General features: G+C 36.7%; 1 protein-coding gene and 1 long non-coding RNA gene across 3 annotated transcripts in view; one reads left to right on the plus strand and one right to left on the minus strand.

Annotated features, from left to right (window-relative positions):
* The window catches only part of dscama (Down syndrome cell adhesion molecule a), a 187905-nt gene that overhangs the window by 112354 nt on the left and 56083 nt on the right, over positions 1-19468 (minus strand). The gene's annotated exons all lie outside the window — the stretch shown is intronic.
* The window catches only part of LOC147160347 (uncharacterized), a 3599-nt gene continuing 323 nt past the window's right edge, over positions 16193-19468 (plus strand). The window contains exons 1-3 of the long non-coding RNA XR_015097421.1: positions 16193-17997; positions 18089-18251; positions 18642-18702. This is a non-coding gene — a long non-coding RNA (uncharacterized LOC147160347). The remainder of the gene's footprint in view (positions 17998-18088; positions 18252-18641; positions 18703-19468) is intronic.

Here is a 19468-nt window from a genome sequence, read left to right on the forward strand (position 1 = left end):
GAGAGAGAGAGAGAGAGAGAGAGAGAGAGAAAAAAAATGTATTGGTCACAGTGAGCTGCAGCCAATCATACGGAGGAAGCAGCGTCAGCTCAGGCCCTCAGCAACAAACAACATGACTACTTAGTGTAGAGCGAAATCAAGGTGGTATGCTTTATGCTTTAATATTATACAGTACAACAGGTTTTTGTTTTGGGATTTTTTTTTTTAAAGCACTAATATTTTTCTTACTAAAAGAAGGCTATTTAATTTAATTTAATTTAAATGTGGCAGGCTGTGGCCTTCACACATATGTTATTCCTATACTTAAAACTTATTAATATTATTCCGCCCATTTTTTGGCATCCATCTACTTCCACATAATTCATCCGATTCTTGCCATTCCTATTTTAGCATATTCAAAATATTCATGCCATTCTAGGTTCTATTTTTTTGTATTCCAAATATTCACGCCCTACCGACAATTCCCAATTTTGTACCCTAATTTCCCACATTCATTCCAAAAACTATCCATCCATCCATTTTCCGAACCGCTTATCCTCACGAGAGACGGGGGCTATTAAAAATGTTTGATGTTTAAAAAAAAATAATAATTGCAATAAACGTTATGTTAGGTTTTGAGTAAAATAATGACATCCAGGTCAATTCCGTGTACAAATTGTGTTGTTCATCTGAGGTTTGATTGTGAAATTACAAATTTATATGTCCGACATTATTCTTTTTTTTTTTACTTTACAAGATCATCTCGCGGGCTGGATTAAACCCCTTTGCGGGCCTATGACACCCCTGTTCTATATCAATATGGTTGAATCGTATAGTCAAAAAATTATGTTGCTTCTATCATGAGCTGGTTTTATCTTCCAAAGTCCAACTCATTGCCTTTTTTTTAATCTGTACACTATTGCTAGTCAGGGGACTATCCAGAAAATTCCAATAAAGAAATATCTAAACAATTTGTCTCCTTGTATTTTTAAACAAATGAAATCTAATATATGCATGAAATAATTGTTACAATTATTTTTAACAAAATTATCAAATTTAGAATATGCAAATATGAATCTAGCAATGCAAATTAACCAATATCCAAATGGCTCCTACAGAACCCATTTTTACTTGTGTACAACTGCTGTAAATGCTGAGAGTACAAAAGGTAAAAACAATTAGTCGGCTGATTTAATCGGCCCAGCGATTAACGATCCAATATTTCCAGCATTTGCTGTCCATTGTGTTTATTAAACATCAGTTCTCACCATTTACTCCTCAAGGCCGCATATCAGGGACTATGTGTGCTCAAACATGGCAGGGGCAACTGGGCAAAGACGAGTGAGGGAATTACTATAAACCCAGAATACACCCTGCAAGCAGCGTGCACTGTTTGGGGGATTTCACGTCCCTCTCTGGCGGAGATGTCCATCTATCAAGGTGATATCCCATGGCAGCTTGTCTTGAAATTACCTTTTCATGAGGCACCTTTCTCTTGGTACTACTCACCTGACTTGAATCCACTTTATTATTCCGATTTGCGACTGTTGGTTAGTATCAGATCAGGTATTAATGAACTAATGAACTTGAGCCCGTGAACCCTGTGCTCCTTGTTGTCACCTATGTCAGTCCCTTTTGTGATCAACTAAATGTGGCAGGATATAAACATACTAATTAATTGCATGCATTCAGTTTGAGGCCTGCTGATTGTTTGCACCACTCCCAGTTCAGTAGAATCCTTCACATCAATGTCAACAAAGGCAAAAAATAATAATAATACAAAAATAAATAAAAATCACACATCAGCTAGCGTGATGTGATGATGTCGAATGACATTTAATTTCTTGCCTGTCCGTTGCTTTAAGACTCATAACCTTGAGCATTAACGCACAAGTCATGTTTTTTCCTCCTCCTTTCTTTGGCTCGCTTCGTTGACAGAGAATGCAACAGAGACAGGGATGAAGAAAGAAAAGGGGGGCGGGTATAGAGAGGGAAGAAGGCCATGAATAGGAAGAGTGAGTGGCATGCTTGGACAGCCCCTCTGTGTGTCAAAGACACTACAGCAGCTGCATGCACGCGATAAGAGCAACCATTCACAGCCACTACCTCCCTCCCTCCCTCCCTCCATCCCACTCTTTTTTTCCTCATCCTACACAAGACACACAAATACGCACAGATACACATTTTCTCTCTCTTCTTCTGACACACACACATTTTATGTACATCAATATTCTGCTTTTTTTTTTTTCAAAAAAGGCTTCTGGCGTCATGGTGAGCTGAGGTTAAACATGGATGAGATTGAGAGGTAACGGGAAGGATGACCCCACGCTTTAAAAAAAATTATTGGCAGACATATTTTACAGTCTCCCTTTTCCTCACCGATGTTACATAAAATGGATTACTTGATTATGAATATAAATTGAATATATCTGCACTTTAATTAAGACTCCCCCCCCCCACTCCCCAATTCTTGTTCCATGTGAACCTTTATATGCCAGAGAACTGTGCAGCATAAATTTGACTTGCATTAGTTTATTACTTTAGCACTTTATCATTATTTATCAGTAACAGATGGAAAGACACTGACGCTTCAATTAATATAGATGGTATTGAAAACAATAGAGTGAGAGAAACCAAATTTTGGGTTATTATTTTGGATGAAAATTTGTGTTTGAAATCACATATACAGTACATCAAGATAAAAAAATAGCAAAAACAATATCTCTGTTACACAAAGGATTCACTGGATAATAAAGCACTGTTTATTTTATACAACCCCATGATTGTTCCATATCTGACCTACTGTATTGAGGTTTGGGGAAATACTTTTAAAACCTTTACTCAGTCAAAATTTATATTGCAAAAAAAAGCCATAAGAATAATCACTAGAAAGCCATTTAGAGAACTAACAAATCCATTATTTCTTCAGTTAAAATTGTTGAAATGTTATGAATTGGTAGATTACAGCATTCTGCAAATTATGCTAAAGGGACATAACAAATGTTGCCATTGAATATTAAAAAGAGATTTGGAAAAAGAGAAAGTAAGTACAAGTTAAAAGGAATGCAGATCTTAAAAATAAATAAAGATTTAGGACCAGACTGTGGTGTTTCAGTAAAATGAATCATTTTATGGAACAATCTTAATGAAGAAATAATAATACAATTAAATAAAAAATAAATTCAGAAAGTCAGTTCATTGATTCTCTGTATCGATTTGCAAGGTGTCTGTGTAACAAAAAGGGTTTTATGATACTGGGTGATTATTTCTCAGATCATAATTGAATTTTTCAAAACCACTTGGGTGGAGGAGTGAAGTGAGCCTAGATTCAAATCTTGCTATCAGCTTGTAGATTGCATACTGCACCTTTAAAATGGTAAGACTACAATCTGAGGTGTTTATGTTTTGGTTAGCAACCGACTTAGCAACAAAATTCTGATGGGAAAGAAGAAACATCTGTTTGGAATTGGGTGCTTTATGGTAAGTGGTCACTATGTCAGTACAGTGAGGAATTACAGTATGCATGCAATTTCACCCATGCCAATCACTTGGATCTACTGTTAATATCGAGTCCTAAATCCATTCAGTCTACAAAATATCAAAGTCCGAGTTAATTGGTGATTCCTTTTTATTAGTTTTTGTTTCTTTTATAGCTAATCTGTATCTTGGCAGAGTGCCAGATATGACCTGGCACATGTCCAGGTCTAAAGGCAGCAGCCATCGCTAACCCCCAAACACAGTCGAGAAGATTTGCCAAACTGCAGTGGCCTAAAGGAGACCTCACTGTTTATCAAAGAAGAAGTCTTGAGTACCTCTTCTTGGTTTATTGTGATTATTGGTGAGCAAAAAGCAACGCCAAACAGTGGGAGGGTAATATCCTTGCCGCACCAGTGCACTCAAGTAAGAGAGAAAGGGCATCGCTCTGTATGATTTTATATATATATATATATACAGTACAGGCTAAAAGTTTGGACACACCTTCTCATGCAATGCATTTTCTTTGTTTTCATGACTATTTACATTGTAGATTCTCACTGAAGGCATCAAAACTATGAATAAACACATGTGGAGTTATGTACTTAAAAAAGTGACATAATTGAAAACATGTTTTATATTCTAGTTTCTTCAAAATAGTCACACTTGGCACTGATGATTTTCTTTGCACACGCTTGGCATTCCCTTGATGAGCTTCAAGATATATATATATATATATATATATAACAAACACAACAGTATTCAGGTGTCCATGTTTCTTTACTGCTATGACTAACCATGGAGCAGCCATGCTGCCCTGCCCAAACGTACGTATCTACCCGTAATTCTCTACTGCAGCTGAATTAATGCACAAACGTATTGATTTTCCTCCTCATTCTTTTTCTTTTTCTTCGACGCAGTGAATTCAACACTTCATCACTGCTCACCATATACAGTATACAGTAGTATATATATATATATATATATATATATATATATATAAGACCATTGAGACTATTTTTGTTGTCATATATTCCAACTATGTCTTGCTACAGAAGATAATCGTGAACTGTAAACGTTTGGAGGTGTCTGTCCGACTAAACACACATTCTCCATAGGCCGTATGACCCATTTTTCTGTGTGAATAACAATACCCCAGCCAATCACCGGCAGACAGAATAACAAATGATGGAAAACGACTACATCCCGCCTGTCATAGCTCCAATCCTGCCTGTCGACAAGGAGAGGTAGGAAGAAAAAAAATTAAGTGGAGGCCCGAGTCTCCTGCTTCTCCGGCTGTACCCATCTCACAGAGACCAGGAAAACCATTACCCGCCCACCACCTAGCTCAAGGTTGTGCTGCACTAACAGCAGCAATTACTGTGCAGAATTCTAAGAAAAGAGCTAAACTAATAGTGAGAGAGCTGCAAAGGTTAGACACAATTAAACACAATTGTTATCATTGTTATGTACGCTATCTCTTCATCTTTTAGTATGTTACAAAATATCATCATTTACTGTATGTATGTATGACAAAACGAAATTGATCACCTACCACCAAGGAAATCTCTCCATCTGCCAAGTGTATCCATAGAGACATACAGTATGAGAATACACAGGTCATCCTAGGTACGCTCACATCAACAGTTATGAGCTGTTGATGTGAGCATACAGTATATACTTAATAAGCATTGCAAAGTGCAGTCCAATCAGGCTACGTCACTAAGAAACTCTTTTATTACGCACAGTTAAGACCAAAATGATTAAAACCTGGCCTGGTGCAAATGTGAATTTTTATTCGTTGAATAAATATTTTGAAGCCAGAATGTGTCAAAAGATAGTGAGAAGATGTGTCGTTGATTTAAAAAGAAACTAAAAGTAACTGTATATTAGGGGTGGGAACCTTTGACTGTCTCACGATTTGATTAAGATTTTTGAGTCTGTGATTCAATTCAGAATAAATTTTCGATTCAGAACAATTTTGGTTTGAAAATGATTTGATTGACAATTACTTCTGCTTCAATTTATAGATGTGCAAAGAATCGTAATGATCTACTCCAGTCTGAATCGCTAATGCTAATTAGCGTGCTACTCGCTGCACTTACATCACTCAAAAGAATGGCTATTCATACAAAATGCTTCAGAAATGTATACAGAGAAGCATCTTAACATTACTCACCGCCATATGCTCTTCCTACGCTGCAAAAAAAATAAAATAATTCTTGGAATAACTTGATTGTGACTTTTTCCTTCTACTCTCTAATTAATGTGGCTTCAACTTAACTTTACCACACTGCCCCTAAGTGGTTAAATTGTGTACAACATAAACAGCGCTACCAATAAAAGCAGGGCAAGACAATATGAAATAATTTGAAGAAAATCGATTTTGTGACATTTATAATCGACATTTATAATTGATTGTGAATTGTACTCAATGAGAATCGTGATTCTTATGAGAATACATTTTTTTGGGCACACCCCTACTGTATAGGTATTTATACACTGATCTTATCAATTTTGAGGATTCTTTTGGACCATTCTAAATCCTAGTACCACATATCATACTGTCATTTGATACATTATTTATAGTGCATAGTGTGGGTGCACAAATATACATAAAAAAACTATATTTATATTCTGTCCAATATGTAAGCCAGTTATTAGATTGTCAAAAATGATTCATCCAAATCGGACAAAAGATGTTCAGTGACATAATTTCTTTATGCGCGGAATATGAATGACAGCAATTCTTCTTACACGTCTGCTGATCAATGCCTTAGCTTCAAATATGAACTGCCCACACAAAAACAATGCTGGTGATACAAATTCTGATGTCTTCCCCATTGAATTTGACAATTTTGGATTTGAGAGTTCCAATATCCTCAAAGGCAATACTGCACATGGAACTCTTGTTCCAAAGTTCACTGAGGACATCAAAGGCTTAATTATGCGGTACTAATGTAAGTCATGATATCAATAACAATTGCACTGATTGTGTTCATTTTGAGTAACAATAATAACCCTACAGTAGCTTTCCCCAGATGTTAGGTTGGTTCGATTTTGGTTACTCCTTGGTGGCTCCTTAGTTGCAATGGCAAATTTTTGTAACATTCTCTAAATGTTGACCTGTCAGAAAGATGTTCATTGATCAATAGGTTGGAAAGAGAGGAGATGGAGTACTATAAAAATTTGAAAAATGTCTAAGTGTATAAGGGTATAAGAAAAATCATTTTGAATCAGAAAAATCATATTTGATTTAAAAGATCTAAGTGAATTGAATCGAATGGTTCCACTGTAAAATATATCAAGATACATATCGAATCAACTCTTACTTAGATGCACACTGCTACTTTTCATACAGCTAACATTATTCTTGATATTTACAGTACTGGTCATGTAGTAGTGCAACGAATCATCATTGATCTGTGGTCAGTTCGGATCAGGCCCCATGGTTCGGATAACGCCCTATCCGCGGATTGTTTGTTGGGGGGGACAAAACAAAAACAAAGTGTGCATTCACAGTCTATACCATTCTGACATGTCAAGGAAGCTGAAACATACACAATGTAACACACTAAGCCTAATTTCAAAATAAAGTTTACCAAATACAGTAATACATTGACGGCAATGCAAATAGCCTTAGTACACTTTTACTTTGAAGTTTGCCTACGTCGTGGCATGATTGCTAATTTGGAATTCACTCGCCATGTTTAAAGGAACTGAATGTGCCTTAAAGGTCCCATGTATGAAAATGCACTTTAGTGGGGTTTTCTATCAATAATATGCATCCCCGGCCTGTCTACAATCCAACCAGGTATGAAAAAGTCAGTCCGCGACTTCTTTAGCTTTCTCCTCCTTTCTAAAATGTATCTTCAAACGGGCAGATTAAACTTCCGTAATTTAGTGACGTCAAAAAGACACAGAAGTGCACTCGACCCAGCCCCTCTTGTAAGCTTACCTAAAAGGTAAAGGTAAAGGTTTGTCACGCCCACTGAAATTCGAGAAGCTGGCTGCTCCTTTCTTTGTCTTCTCCTCCCCTCCGTGGAGAGGGGAAACAATGATCAGGAAAAAGTGGTTGCTTCCTTCGTCCCAAGTCTTTGAGAAGACAGTGGATTAATTTTATTTTTAAAGGACATTTACCGACATCATTTCTCAATGGACTGTTTTGTTCAGAGCTGGATTTGCAACACGTTTAAAAATAATGAATCGATCCCAACAGTGTGACACGACTGCTAACGGGAAAGATGTAAGTTCAACATTTTTGATTTAGCCTTCTTTCCTATCCTTTCTAATTAGAGATGTGCACTTTCTACCATACTACTGGTGTATTTTTAGTGCCTAAAGTGGGAGCTACATTTGTCGTGTGGAGGTTGTTTGGTTACAAGAGGTCAGATATGATAAAGCAGACGGTGGTTGGATAATATGATGCGGTTGCGTATTGCTTTGTCAAGATACAATCCGCGGTGGTTAATTTGCCATGACTGGCAACTCGCCACCTAGTTGACATGACTTTGTGATGCTAACCAGATGCTAAGCGGTCTCGACAAGATGGCTTGCACGTTGCGACCGAGCAGTGACCTAAATGTACACCTTTGTGTTATTCATAACATGTTTAATCCCCGCCAATTTCCTTCACATCCACCTCCCTCCCTCGTTTTTTCACTGTTATATTCACTTACACGTCACCTCTCATTTCACACAAATCACATAAACCACCTAACCACTTTGATTCCATCCTATAACATGCCAATTGTAACAAGTAGCCAATACAGATATATACACAGGATGAGTTTATATTGTTTGTATGCATAAATTAGTTCTGGTCTCCTGGAATGTGTGTGGCGCTCGCTCACAGGCAAAAATAATACAAATTTTAGACCATCTCTTAAAATTAAAAGCAGATATTTGTCTTCTACAAGAAACCCACCCTAAAAAAATCTGAAGAAAAATTACTTATTGACAAGAATTTTTGTCAAGTGTACTCTGCCCCTTATAACAGTAGACAAAGAGGAGTCTGTATACTCATACATAAGAATTTATTCTTTACTCTAAATAATACAGTAACAGACCCAGAGGGCCGATACATTATTATTCAGATGACTATATTTAATAAAGTAGATAGATTTGGTAATTGATATGCCCCTAATAATGATGATCCGGCCTTTTAACATGAATTTTTCTCTGTTTGATTTAGCAGCAAACTCTACTATTATTATTGGAGGAGACTTTAACACAGTCTTAAATCCATTAATAGATCGTTCTAATAATATATCATGTATAAGGCGATTACAAGCTACTAAAGTAATAGGGGAAAATATGGATGATTTTGGCCTTGTCGACAGCTGGGGACTTAAAAACCCGACCAAGAAGGAATTTACCTTCTTTTCCGCGGTGCACCGGTCATTTTCAATAATTGATTTTTTTCTTACAAATAATTATATTGCTGATCAAATTAGTATAAAAATACATCCTATTATTATTAGCAACCATGCACCAGTTTCCCCTAGCCTACAAGTTGATTATACCTTTAAACCACCCCCGACATGGCGTTTTAACATCTCACTGCTAAATGACGCAGACTTTGACAAAATTATAAGAAGAGAGTGGGCAGACTTTTTGGAAATAAATGACTCTCCAGACTTATCTCCATCTCTTCTCTGGGAAGCTGGGAAAGCGGTAATTAGAGGTAAAATTAGATCATATTCATCTTAAAAAAGAAACAGGATCAAAAATTAGAAAAATACCTGGAAGATCAAATTAAACAACTGACGGATGAATACGCAATAAACCCAAATAACCAAATATGGATTGACTTACAAAATACAAAAATACAGTTAGACGATTTGTTATCCAAAATTATTATATTATAATTATAATACAACAATTGAGATATAACAACTTTGAATATAATAACAAATCAGGTAAATTTCTTGCAAACCAACTTCAACGCAATCGGGAAAAATATCTTATAACGGCTATTATCCTCAGTAGCTTAAATATACCTCAGTTATCTACTGAATAAAACGATATGTTAGATGCGCCACTCACTATAAATAAGATGTACAGTGCTCCAGATGGTATGCCTAATGGCAGAGCACATGGCACAAATAGTTATCCGGCTATATTTTTTAAGCACTTTTGGTTAATGTTTGCTCCATTATTCTTAAGAGTAGTAACAGAAATTAAAACTAATGGTTACGTACGTCCACACATGAAAACAACAGCAATTAAACTTTTATTAAAGCCAGAAAAATACCCCACCATTCCATCAAGTTACCGTCCAATTTCACAAATTAACACTGATATTAAAATTATCGCTAAGGCCTTTGCATCGAGACTAGAAACAGTAATCTCGACAATCATTCACAGCAACCAAACAGGCTTTATTAAAGGTTGTCGCTATACTAATAATATTAGGAGGCTCTTTAACCTTATTAGCATGTCACAGCGGCATGATTAAAAGGCAGCTATTATATCGTTGGATGCAGAAAAAAACTTAACAAACAACAAAGTTAACTGGTCCGTCCTCTGTTGTTTTAAATAAATTTGGCTTTCGGAAGTCATTTAGTCACTGGGTGTCAGTATTATATGATTCTCCTAAAGCTACAGTTACTACTAATGGGATTACATCTCAGAGTTTTACTCTACAGAGAGGCACAAGACAAGGATGCCCATTGTCCCCTTTATTATTTGCGTTATTTATTGAGCCGCTTGCATTAGCTATATGCCAGGAAAGAAGGATTCAAGGAATTCACTCCGGGGTACAGAACATAAAATTTTTCTATTTGCCGATTATATTTTACTTTATTTAGAAAAACCTGCTATCTCGTTAGGGGAAGTATTTAACCTAATAACTAAATTCTCACATTTATCAGATTATTCTATTAACTGAACAAAATCAATACAAAATCATACCACCTATTACAGAAAATTCATGGAACCCTGCAAAATACTTAGGCATAAAAATCTCAACTAAATTAACTGATTTACTTCATTTAAACTTCACTCCACTTCTGGATAGCATTTACAGTGACTTTGAGCGCTGGAATAATCTTCCCATTTCTAAAATGAATAGCCACCATTAAAATGAAAGTTCTACCCAAAACAAATAATAAAAATATAAAAAATACTTTTTCTTCTTCTTCTTTTTTCCCCTATTCAAAACTACATCTAACTGGTTTCAGTCGTTGGATTCGTCCGATACAAAATTCTACTGGAATTATAATTTTTTTTAAAGCAAAGATCTACTCTTCAGAAAAGTAAATCCAAATGAGGTCTAGAGACACCAAATTTTATGCACTACTATATAGCTAACCAGCTACATATATCATTCTTTGGGTACAACCCAACATAGATACTAACTGTTGGCTGGAACTAGAACAGAGGGATTGGAATAACCTCAGACTTTTAGATTTACTCTTTATTACAACATCGATTAAGAAACACAATTGTTTTAAAAACCCAATGATTTCCGCCACCCTGACCGCCTGGTGGAAGGCACTAGAAATGACAAAAGCCCAATTGTGTTATGATTTGTGTATGTTTGCTTAGGTTTGTTGTTTTTGCTTTGTGTCCTGTCTTGCTTGTTTTGTTTTGTTTTTGTTTGCACCTGTACTCGTCATCCTGTTCCCTTGTGTCATCCAATCATCTACCCCAGCCACTTGTGTCTTGTCCAGGTGTCTCTCGTTATCTCGTCAGTTGACTTGTATTTAGTTTACTGGTCCCGTTCAGTCTTGGTTGGATCATTGTCGCTGTCACCACACTTGTGGTTTTTTGGTACTTTGATTTTTGGTATTTTCAGAACTTTGTTGGTTTTGTTTAATTAGAGTTTTACCCAGTTCCCCTGTTAGTGTTTTTGTTAAATAAATTGTGTTCAGTTTACATGCATCCCTGCCGTGGTTCTCCTGCCTCCCTGCATTTGGGTCCTCCACACCATCGTGACAAATTGGAGCCCTGCGGGGTTTCTCCCAAATGGCATAACTTTCAACTTAAAGACAAATCGTTTTATTTAGGTGTGTGGGAGCAGAAAGGAATTACACATCTCCACCATCTTTTCTCAGATAATATGTTTATATCATATACATCCTTGCTCAAAAAATACAAAATAAAAAACTGACTCTCAGACTCTAATGGTTATTCACTCCGGTTATGTATTTGTGGTCTAAAGCCTTAGAAAATCGTTCCGCTATCTTGGACTGTAGGATACCTTTAGCTCCAGACTTGTATTTGCTAAGTGACCTAACAACAAATGACTTACCACGAAAACTATTTAAATCTACACTCGTAGCCCTTACCATCGCTAAAAAAACAATTCTTGTTGAAAAATAAACAAACACTGAATATCGACCAATGGTCTAACCTCCTCATAAATCACATTTTAATGGAAAAAAATCTGCCTCAAATAAAAACCAAATCTAATAATTTATACAAACATGGTCTACGTATATATAATCTTTTAATCTAAATCTGGTTACTTAATTCTGCCTGTTAGCGAGAGCCACCACATCACGATAACTTATATTGCTGTTTCTGTATTTGGCAATTTGTAACTAATGGTTGTGTTTTTATAGTCAGGAACCCAGTTGCCAGTAGGGTGGAGACACCGTCTTCGCCCTACAACTCCCCTCCAATTTTAATGCATCCCACAACTAGGAGGGGCGGGTGTGTCGGGGTGGGGAGCCATCGGTAGGGGCAGATCGCAGTTTTAAGCAATGTTGTTGTCCCCCATCTGCACCACATTTTGAATTTACTTTTTTCTTTTAATGGGAAAAGGTGTTTTGCTAAATTAATGAAGACACTAAATCCTACATGGCTATATCAGACATTTTGAATTGTTTTTTTTTAATGGCAAAAGCGTTTTACAAAACAAACGAAGACTAAGTACTATTTATCTTCTTCTTCTTTTTTGCTGATCAAAAAAATTATCCAATCCAGGGCTCTAATCCGTGATCCGATCCGAACTGTGACATTTGCAATCCGTTGCACCACTAGTAGCATGTTATACGTCGCCAATGAAACTGACATGATGTGAATCACTTGTGTATCTCTCAGCAATGGGTAGAGAAATCACTCCAACACATATACTAATATGAATCAAACTGTGAAATACACAAGATGGTTGAGCTGCAGGCCAAGATGAATGTGTTAATACAATCTGTTATGTTAAGCTACCATTCCACTGCTTACTGTAGCTATGACTAACATACACAAGGAAAAACATAATCCTTTCCAAGCACATTGGGGAGTTCATACACTAAATGTGGATTTCCAACCGCCACCCCAAGGTCACCCAACCCCCCCACCCTATATAGCTTTCCTACCTTCCTTGATTGATATAACTAAGAAACAACATAATTTTAAAATGTCAAAATCTGTCATTGGAAAGAATCATTTTCTTGTAATGAATCCGCTTTTAATTAATTAAAGAGTTATAAAAGGAACTGTGCAAATTCAGTCATCTTCGGATAATTAACTTTTAGAATCATTGCTGTTTATTTGTACCTATGGGCATCACAGGGCATTGATTTGAACTTTCAACCACAGAGCATTTTTTAATTGGTAAACTAATCAGTATTGTGAAGTCACTGCAGAGAGTGTGGGATGGCCCTATCAACAACATAATCAGTGTAACAAAAGAGTATGTAATTTACAACATTTACAACAACACAGTATAATCTTGAGTGCTGATATTAATCCACAAACAATATCTATTCTTGAAGAGTAGTTTAAAAATGTGCCTTTTATTTTTGTTCCCGTTTAACAAATGTGGTAATTCTTTGTTATCCAATCAGTAGACAGCAGTGTGCCTCTATTCGCTGTAAACAAGCTCACCATTTTGCTTGGTACTTCCATGGCAGGGGCTAACTGGCCCACCGGGGTACCGTGGATTTCCCCGGTGGGCCGCCGATCCGGTGAGCCAGGCTACCAAAATAATAATAATAATAATAAATAAATAAATAAATAGGAACAACGCATAGATCGGCACTAGTGGCGTGAGCAAGGGCTGACTGACCATTGGGCATTTGGGAAAAATTCTGAACGGCTGCAGTCCGTGACCGTCATTTATTATTATCATTATTATTATTACAAACCCAATTCCCAAAAAGTTGGGACACTATACAAATTGTGAATAAAAAACTGAATGCAATTATGTTGAAGTGCCAAATTTCAATATTTTGTTCAGAATAGAACATAGAAATGTCGTGGTGCCAACAAATCTAAAAAAAAGTTGGGACAGGTAGCAATAAGAAGCTGGAAAAGTCAATTGCACTTATAAAAAAAAACTGCTGGAAGACCAGTTACCACTAATGAGGTCCATTGGCAACCTTGATTGGAGTATAAAAAAAGCTTCTTGGAGTGGCAGTGTCTCTCAGAAGCGAAGATGGGTAGAGAATCACCAATTCCTCCAATGTTGCGCAGAAAGATAGTGGAGAAATATCAGAAAGGTGTTCAGCAGCAAAAAATTACAAAAAGGTTGAAGTAATCATTTACAGCGCATAACATCATCCAAAGATTCAGAGAATCTGGAACAATCTCTGTGTGTAAGGGTCAAGGCCGAAAAATCATACTGGATGCCCATGATCTTCGGGCTCTTAAACGGCACTGCACCGCAAACAGGAATGCTTACTGTAAGAGAAATCACAGAAAGGGCTCAGCAATACTTCCAGAAAACATTGTGGGTGAACACAATCCACCGTGCCAGCCTCCGTTGCCAGATGAAACGCTACAGTACAAAGGAGAAGCCATTTCAAGAGCAGACCAAGAAGCACAGGTGTTTCTCTGGGCCAGGGGTTAATTGAAATGGAGTGTGGTAAAGTGGAAACCTGTTTTGTGGTCAGACAAATCACAATTCAAAGTTCCTTGTGGAAAACTAGAGCGCTATATCATACTGACTAAAGAGGCCAAGGACAACCAAAGTTGTTATCAGCACTCAGTTTATAAGCCTGCATCTGTGATGGTATAGGGATGCATGAGTGTGTGTGGCATGGGCAGCTTCCACATCTGGAAAGGCATCGTCAATGCAGAAAGGTATATTCAGATATTCAGATTCGAGAACAACATATGCTCCCATCCAGGCATCATCACTTTCACAGAAGATCTTGCATTTCTCAACACGATAATGCCAGACCACATGCAACACCAATTACAACATCATGGCTGCGTAGGAAAAGGATCCGGGTATTGAAATGGCCAGCCTGCAGTCCACTTCTTTCACTTATAGAGCACATTTGGCGCATCATAAAGGGGGAGGTTCGACAAAGAAAGCCCAAGACAGTTGAACAGTTAGAGAGACACATTTTAGACAAGAATGGGACAGCATTCCTATTTCTAAACTTGAGAAACTTGTCTCCTCGATCCCCAGACGTTTGCAGACTGGGATGCCTCACAGTGGTGAAAATGGCCTTGTCCCAACTTTTTTGAGATTTGTTGACACATGGAATTTAAAATCAACATAGTTTTCCCTTAAAATTATACATTTTCTCAGTTTTAACTTTTGACCTGTTCTCTATGTTATATTCTTAATAAAATATTACAATCTGGCACTTCCACATAATTGCATTCAGTTTTTATTCACAATTTATACAGCGTCCCAACTTTTTGGGAATTGGGTTTGTATTATTATTGTTGTTTATAATACACATATGAATGCTTCATGGAAGTGCAACCAAATGTGCAAACCTGACCGAGCTTTTTGAGTGGAGGAAGGAGGCCCCAAGATGCTGAGGCAGGTTCCAGTAGCACGTCGACAGGTAGGCCCGATGTAAATCACATTTAATATGGCTCAATATTAGACAAAATAGTCCATAAATTTAATGCAAAGATTTTGGTAATGGAGCATCATTGATTGATTGTTGTTGCAATGCTCACCATAAATAAAAAATCATCAAGAACTATCTGTGATTTGATCACAACACAGTTAGCAGTTAAATAATGCTTCCGTATTGTTTGATATGTGGACAAATTAGCTGGATTACTTTCACATAAGCACGTGTGTGTTTGTGTGTGTGTGGGTGTGTGCGTGTGTGTGTGTGTGTGTGTGTGTGTGTGTGTGTGTGTGTGTGTGTGTGTGTGTGTGTGTGTGTGTGTGTGTGTGTGTTGCCTTTGTGTATTATGAGGACATGTCACCTGAATACACGCAACACTGCGAGGACATTTTGAATTATGAGGACACAGCCCATGTCCTCATAATTCATTCAATGCAGAAGTGCTTCTAGGGCTGTAGAAGGCTTAAATCCAAAGTTTTAGCCAATGTCCTTGTAAACCATAATTACATGAATTTGTGTATTTTTGTGTATTTGATGACGCCCCCTGTAGGAAGGTCCTCGTAATGCACCACTTCATGAATTATTCACACCAGTGTATATTTCACAGCATTTGATTGGCTGACCGTCACCTGTCCCCACAATTACGCACATGTCCCCATAATTCCGTTTTTTCTCAAAATGCTGTGTATTGTGAATGTTTGTCTGTAGACGCAGAGCCTTTTTTTTTTTTGCAGCCACCAATTCCTAAGTAGATAAATTAAATAATGAAATACACTATGACATTTAATTATATATTTCAGCATTTAATTCTTGCAGTGGTTGTTTATTTGAAAATATACAATGGTTAACAGCTGTTTATCACATCACTTTGAACAGCTGGAGGCAGAGACAGAGAAACTGTCAGTGCCGTATATTGATTCATCATTTAACATCCCACCCTGCCTTTACAATGTAACATCTATCTGTACACCAGTGGCCAAATGTTTTGAGAATGACATTGATTTTCTAAAAATCTCCAGTGCTGACTTATTATTATTGTTTTTTTATGATGGCAATTTGCATGTACTCCAGAATGTTATAGTGATTAGATGAATTGCAAAGTCCCTATTTGCCATGAAAATTAAAGTAATTTCCTTTAGTGACCTTACAAACTTTAAGTGAAGAAGGCTTCAGGGCACCCAAGAAAATCCAGCAAATGCCAGGACTATCTCCCAAAGTTGATTCAGCTGCGGGATAAGGACATCACCACCAGTGTAGAGCTTGCTCAGGAATGGCAGTAAGCAGGTATGAGTGCATCTACACCCATGGTGAGGGAGTAAGACTTTTGGAGGATGGCCTGGTGTGACCAGTGAAAAGGGGATTCCATAAATACAGACCAAAATAAGAAAAAAAGAGTTGAAGTTATTTTCTCTGATTAACCCCCTTTCCAAATGTTTGGGGCATCCGGAAAAATGCTTGTCTGGAGAAGAAAAGGTGAGCGCTACCATCAGTCCTGCTTCATGCCAAAAGGAAAGCATCATGTGACCATTCATTTGCAGGGTTGCTTCTCAGCCAAGGAATTGGGCTCGCTCACAATTTTGCCAAAAAACACATGCATCCATTACTAAAGTATAGTACTAAAACATCCTCGGACAGCAACTGTATGACAGCAGCAAGGTTATTTTATTTACTAAAGCAAAAAAACATTTTCGTTAATGAAAAAAAAAAACTTTTTAAAAAACTGAAACTGAAATCACATTTTATGATTACAAAATGATCTATAATTCTAGCAATAATATCCTTTGTTTTCGTCTGTGGTAATTCATTTAATATATGAGCCTTTGGGGTTCATTTTAAATGTGATCTATTTTTTTTTATTGACACTGTAAATCATAGAACAATAGCCACTCTTATCAACAAAGTTCATAATCCAACGACTGAACCAATTTGTTGATTTGAACGGGATTTATTATATTGCCCTGAGTACGGAAGTGACGTCATCTAGCAGCCCCGATAGAGAACCGCCCCCGGCTCTATTTACTTCACGAGATGTGATGGCGTGTAGCTGTGCTAATGAGGTAGGTTTGAAGCTCGAATTTTTCCTGTTGTTGTTGGTCGCTTGTGTACATTGCTCCCTCTTTCGCGAAAATGATTTATAATGCAAGTCCAGTGTAAGTGCAGCTAAGCTTACGTTAGCATACCTAACCATCTGTTGATTATGATGGATGCAGCTAATTATTTAGAATTGCTACGCTTCTGTTAGCGACGGTTAGCATAGCAGAGCTAACCGTCTGTTGAGTAAGATGAATGCTAATTGCAATTTTTAAGAGGAAATCAATAACAGGCTGGTTTTTGATGTGAAAATATACAATGGCTTAGTATTACCAGTACAGTATAAATGAAGTATTGGTAAATTGCTGCATTTGTGTTTACTTAAATTTGTTCTTTCAATAGAAATATTTCAGTAAAGTCTGTTAGTGTTCATTACATTTAATTTATGCAAATATTTAGCAGAGCTGTGCTATCCACTGTATTTTATTTTCGTTGGCACATTTACTGCACACTGCACAGGCTATTATGGTACACTGAAAGTCAACTTCAAGACATTTGCACCAAGTTACCTATCAAACTGATTGAAACTCATTTTTTTCTATAGCTTTAGATCATTATCTTCAGTGAGACATGTCAGTCATGAGGCCACAGAGGGCAAAAGTTAAACCCAAAGAAGAGGTAGCATACTTTTCATCCTTAGGTAAAGACAAGAATGGCTTCACCATAAAATATATTAATTAATTCAAAGGTGAGTATTGGTAAAATATTCTTTAGTATGGGTCTAGTTTTCATTATTGTTATAATGAAATATTTCTGTTGTATCCTTTTTTCTTTGTAAGGTCGAGGAGTGTTCAGTTCCTGCTCCTTTCAGAAGAGAGACTTTCCTACTGAATATCGAGGAGAAGTTCTAAGCAAACAGGAACGTGAAAACAGGCTGAGAGTGTATCATGATGCCCGGAAGGTTTTCATGTTTGAATTTCGCTACAATGGAAAAACACTATGGTATGTTTATATGGTGTGTTGTCACACTTAATTTTGTTTTTTTGGGGGGATATCGTGCAAGGTTTGACAAAACATAAAAGATTAATTAAAACTCAAAAGCAAAAGTACATTATTTTCTCAATATAATTTTTTTATTTTTTTATTTCATTTTTTACAATATTGTGACTTGTTTTTTTATTTTACTTTTACAGTTATCGTGAGTATCGCTAACCTCACAATATCATGTTAATTATCATATCGTGATTTCTTATGACATTTGGATATTGTGTCATACATGTGACATACTAGAATTACTGGTCGCACATTCATGATTACATGAAATTATATTATAGCAGTCTAGTCTTAGTAAGAATTTAATTGTATTGGTATTTTTCTATTCATCTGCCCCAGGTTTCCACTGAAGCACAACCTGATGAAGACACAGCTATCAGACTGCGCCAAAGTTGACCAGGTGACTAGATTTCTTTTTGAATGTTGTTGAAATCAGTTTTCCGAAGCAAGACATTAGTGGAGGGTGGAGATACTAGGGCTGCACAATATGTGGAAAATATCTTGCCGCACGAATGACTCATGCAATATGTGTATTGCAAAGACGTGCAACAAATGAATATTGGATTAATTGTATACTTTAGTCTGAGGCTAAGCGATATGGCCAAAAAATAAAATAAAAAGTATTTTAAACCAACCATCCAGCATTCTGCCACCACTTGTGCAAAATTACAACTCACAATAACATCTGGATGTAACAGAACATAACAACAGCTTTTAATAATCCAGAAGACAAAATACATTTCACGATTTAGCAAATTTTCAACGATTCAATTTAAATTTAATTTATTCAATTAATTTGATTTATTGCCAGGCCCTACTTGAGTCTGAATTTGACCAATCAGAGACAACATTAATTGCGCATCGCCATACAAGAGAATTGTATCGAGGAGCATTACTAACAAAAAATAACTTATTTGGATAAGACTAGATCACAATGAGCATGATTATTTTTCTGCACGTACGTGTATTTCTTTAATTAGATTATATAGATATATATATTAGGTCCATGTTCAATGTCAAAATAATCTCCATCACTGTATAAAACACCCATGTCGCATGTTTTGTCAATACTGTGCAGACCTCACAGGTGCATAGTCTTCACAATGTCGTAGTTGTGAATAACTGACACTCTGAGGACAGTGTATTTACACACTGCGAATGTAAAA

Source organism: Leptonotus elevatus, chromosome 16 (genome assembly GCF_054856555.1).
Source record: "Leptonotus elevatus isolate MCC_2025b chromosome 16, RoL_Lele_1.0, whole genome shotgun sequence".
Taxonomy (NCBI): domain Eukaryota; kingdom Metazoa; phylum Chordata; class Actinopteri; order Syngnathiformes; family Syngnathidae; genus Leptonotus; species Leptonotus elevatus.